Source organism: Gossypium arboreum, chromosome 3 (assembly GCF_025698485.1).
Source record: "Gossypium arboreum isolate Shixiya-1 chromosome 3, ASM2569848v2, whole genome shotgun sequence".
NCBI lineage: Eukaryota > Viridiplantae > Streptophyta > Magnoliopsida > Malvales > Malvaceae > Gossypium > Gossypium arboreum.
The window spans coordinates 95,289,287-95,294,263 of record NC_069072.1 but is presented as its reverse complement, the minus strand read 5'-3'; the positions used below and the strand labels follow the sequence as shown (position 1 = coordinate 95,294,263).

General features: G+C 38.3%; 1 non-coding gene across 1 annotated transcript; it reads left to right on the top strand.

The window, feature by feature from the left end:
• The first annotated feature begins 3,073 nt into the window (after window positions 1-3,073).
• LOC128291084 (small nucleolar RNA R71) lies at window positions 3,074-3,180 on the top strand. The gene has a single exon (XR_008280860.1). It is a non-coding gene; the product is annotated as a small nucleolar RNA R71 (small nucleolar RNA).
• The last annotated feature ends 1,797 nt before the right edge of the window (window positions 3,181-4,977 follow it).

The window sequence follows — 4,977 nt, the reverse complement described above, 5'->3', positions numbered from 1 at the left end:
GTGAGCTTGACATGGTATACCTAGAAGAAGAACAAAGAATATAACATAACTAATTAACTCAAGAAGTAATCATGAATATAGTTAAACTAACCAGTCCAACCAACAATACTCAGCAGTTTAATCTAAATGATAGAAGTTTATATAGCAATAGACATAATAAAAGCATGATTATTTTCAACATAAAATGACTAAACTAGACTCTTATGGGAACATACGAAAAGAATGAATGTATTAGAAAGCATTGACTAAAATGATAAAGAATAAACGTATAAGCATGACTATAGTGAGAACTATGAATATAAATAAAAAATCTACCAAATAAAACCATAAGAATCTTAAAATTAGTAAAAGGGATGAAGAAAATAGAGAGAAAAGAATAAAAAAATGCTAAAAAGATGAGAATGGGTGTCGAAAATGGAGTTGGAGGCAGCGACGGGCGTGGCAGGGAGACCGTGTGGACTTGCAGCAACTAGGGTTAGGGATTTTGGGTGAAGAAGATGATGAATAGTGAAGGGTATTTATAGATTTTGGGACACACGGCCAGGGGACACGCCTGTGTTCCCTAATTTTTTGCCCGTGTGATTCGTAAATTTTGAATTTGGGTGCGTCTGACATTTGGCCCATGCCCGTGTTCCTTGGGCGTGTGGGTGCACACGGCCGTGTCGCACGGCTGTGTCTGTCTTTGTTCGCTTCTCCCATGCCTGTGTATGTAGGCCCATACCCGTGTTAACTGACAGGTTCGACCACGGGTTCTAGACACGGGCGTGGTGAATGCCCATGCTATTTTCTTAGGTTCAACCACGGTTCTATGGCACGGGTGTGTCGCACGCCCGTATTGTTTTGGCAGATTCACCCACAGTTCTAACACATGACCGTGGCAACTTATCGCATCCCGTGTTAGGGAAAATTTCACCCTATTATTACACGGCCTAAGGCACGCTGTGTGCCTAGCCGTGTGTGCTTTAGAAAGCCTGCGTTCCATGAGTCAGTTAGTATGTTATATGTTAAAACTAAAATTTAAAGAAATTAATATTGTTAGTGCTCGGGTTGCCTCCCGAGAAGCGCTTATTTATTGTCTAAGCTCGACTTACCTCAGTGGTGTGTGATCATGGTGGATCGAGGAGTTTACATTCCTCATCCCTGCTATAAATTTTATCAACATAAGGTTTAAGACAAGTACTATTTACCTTGAATGTGCCGAATTTGGGGTGATTTACCTCGACCGTACTGTATGGAAAAATGCTAGTTACCGTAAGAGGGGTTTCTTCATTCGGTTCAGAAGTGGCGATTCAAGGATCTACTACATCTAGTAGTACTTTGTCTCTAACTTAAAGTTGATTTGGTGAGGCATTGAGCTCATTCTGGCGTAGTTTTGGCTTATCGTGTTTTCTCAGTTTAAATGTCAACCATTCATCTAACTCCTTGATTCATAACCTTCGTTCTTCATGGGTAGATTCTTTGTTATGGATTGAACATGGCTCATGTGTGTCCTTCGAACTTATTTCCTGCAAAATAGGTTGCACTGTATGATCAGTCTTACTAGAACAATTTGTACAATCACCTTCAATTTTGATGTGTTGTTCGGGTTGCGAGCTTGAAGGTTGATTATTTCGTCTCCTACACGAAGTGTGAGTTCACCTATGCCAATATCAATAATTGTTCTAACAGTTGCTAAAACGGCCTTCCCAAAATTAAAGGAACATTACTGTCCTCTTCTATGTCTAAAACAACAAAATCAACTGGGAATATAAATTTGTCAACTTTAACAAGTACGTCTTCAATGATACCCCTAGGAAATCTGACAGTTTTATCTGCTAATTGAATGCTCATTCTAGTTTGTTTGGGTTTACTGAGGCCTAGTTGCTGAAACAATTTGTAAGGCATAACATTGATACTAGCCCCTAGATCAGCCAACGCATTATTAACATCTAAACTACCAATTAAATAAGGAATCGTAAAACTCCCTGGATCTTTTAGTTTGTTGGGTAGCTTATTCTGAAGAATGGTTGAGCAAACTGTGTTTAGCTCCACATGCGCCCTTTCATCTAACTTTCGTTTATTTGCTAGAAGGTTTTTTAAAAATTTGACTGCCTTCGGCATCTGCGAAAGTGCTTCAATAAACGGTAGGTTAATATGTAGTTTCTTTAAAAGTTTAAGGACTTTACCAAATTGTTCGTCTGAGCGGTCTTCCCTTGTCGCATTGAGGTATGGCACATTAGGTTTATATTTTGTACTTACCGACTTTTGTTTGTTTTGGCCTACCTCATTCTTACCTTCACTTACCATTGGTTCTGGCCTTGGTTTTGCCACTAACCCTTCCTCATCATGAATGGCAATTGCGTTAAGTTGCTCCATTGGGTTAGATTCAGTGTTTCTTGGCAGGCTACCTTGTGGTCATTTGGAAATCAACTTGGCGAGCTGTCCAATCTGAGTTTTGAGCCCCTAGATTGATGCTTGTTGATTTTTGAGTGCCGTCTCGGTATTCTAAAAATGAGTCTCTGACACCGAGATGAATTTGGTTAGCATCTCTTCAAGGTTTGGCTTTTTCTCCTGCTGGTATGGTGGTTGCTGAAAGCCTGGAGGGGGTGGTGGTTTTTTATTTCCTTGGCCTCCCCATGAAAAATTTGGGTGATTCTTCCAACCTGCATAGTAAGTATTGCTATAAGGATTGTTTTGAGATCGAGGATTATTACCCATGTAATTTAACTGCTCGTTCTCCATGTTGTGGCCATAAAGTGGGTATTCTGAATTTCTCGATCCACCTCCATTTGCTTCGCACTGCATTACTGGGTGAACCTATGAAGAACTAAGAAAACCATCAATTTTCTTATTCAGGAGTTCTACCTGATTAGAGAGCATGGTGACCGAATCGACGTTATAAACACCGACTATTTTTGTTGGCTTTGTCCTCATGACTTGCCACTGATAGTTATTCAGTGACATTTCCTCTATAAATTCATAGGAATCTTCAGGTGTTTTATTATTGATGGTTCTGCCAGAAGCTGCGTCAACCATTTGTCGATTCGAACGATTCAGGCCATTATGAAAGGTTTGAACCTGTAGCCAGAATGGTAACCCATGGTGAGGGCATCTTTGCAAAAAATCCTTATATCTCTCCCACACATCGTAGAGTGTTTCTAAATCCATCTGTACAAAAGAAGAGATATCATTACGTAATTTAGCCGTTTTAGCTGACAGAAAGTATTTTAGTAAAAACTTTTTGGTCATTTGTTCCCAAGTAGTGATTGACCCCCGCGGTAACGAATTCAACCACTGTTTAGCTTTGTTTCTCAATGAAAAAGGGAATAACCGAAGGTGAATGGCGTCATTAGAAACACCATTAATTTTAAATGTATCACATAGTTCTAAAAAGTTTGCTAAGTGAGTGTTGGGATCTTCGTCCTACAAACCATCAAACTAAACAAATTGCTGTATCATTTGAATTGTGCTAGGTTTCAGTTCAAAAGTATTTGCAGCTACAACAGGTCTATCTATGCTTGATTCAGTTCCTGTTAAAGAAGGTTTAGCATAATCATACATAGTGCGTGGAGTAGGATTTTGATTAACAGCAATAGCAGGAGGTAGCAGATTTTCTTGGTTTTCAGCAATCTCTTCGGTGGTGGTTGAAGTATCTTCCTCTTGCTCTTCTATGTAACGTAAGCTTTGCCTTATTTCTCTTTGGTTTCTACGAACTGTGCGATCGATCTCACTATCAAACAGTAATGGTCCTGACGGGTTTCTCCTGGTCGTAAGTTAGAAAAACCTGTCAGAGGAAAATAAATGAAGAGTTAGAAAAGAAAATAAAAATTTAAATTGCAATAAAACTAAAATGGCTAAAGTAATAAAAATTGAATGTTCCTAATATCTTAGTTCCCTAGCAACGGTGCCAAAACTTGATACGTGATATTTGTGACATGTTTTAAATATTTATAATGAATCATTCTTGAAACTAGCTATTATCATGATGAAGGCAAGTGTACCTATCGAACAGTAGTATAGCTTTAGCAAAACCGGATTATCGAACCCAAAGGAACTAAAAGTACTAGTATCAACTTTCTTTTTATTATATAGCCTAAAAAACTAAAAGGGTTTTGTTTATCTAACTAATTAATTAAACTAAGAAATTACAGAAAAGAAATTTGGGGAAAATACTTTTTGGAAAATTTGATTAATTAAGACAATACCTAAGGAAAAATCCACCTAGACTTCACTAGTTATTTGACTCTGAATCGGATGATTTATTCATTCAACTTTTTCCATAGAGATCCCTAAGTTATATTATTATCTCTCTTGAGACAAACAATGTCTAACCCTAGTTTGAATAATTGAAATATTTTTCTAATTAATGCCCTAGGGTTGCATTAACTCGATCTATGGATCCTCTTATCAAGATTCACCCTAATCCGGTAAAATCTTGTCACCCTATCTCTAGGCACGCAACCAACACCGCTTAATTATGACAAATTTACTCTTAGACAGGGTCTATTCCTCCTCCGAATAAGAGCTTAACATGAATCAATATCCTGGAATAACAAAACAAGAATTAAGAACACATAATTAAGCACAAGTCAAATATTTATCATACAATTTAAATAATAATAACAAGATCCGTCTTAGGTTTCATCCCCCTTAGGTATTTAGGGGTTTTAGTTCATACTAATGAAAGAAAACATCTCAAAAGAATAAAATTAACAAAACATAAGAAAACCCAAAACTCTTGAGGGAATTTGAAGGGAGATCTTCAGCCTTGATGGTGAATCCGGCTTCTGAGATGGATTGACCGGCTTTCCTTAAGCAATTCCTTGCTTCCTCCTCTTCGTTCCCCCTCTTCTCCTCTTCTAGGGTGTATTTATAGGCTTTGGAACGCCTAAGAGCCCCCAAAATTGACCTTTTCTGAATTGGACTAAACTTGGGCTCGGTGGGGACACGCTCATGTACGATTGCTTAAGGCCGTGGTCAAGGCTGTTAAAAGGGCAC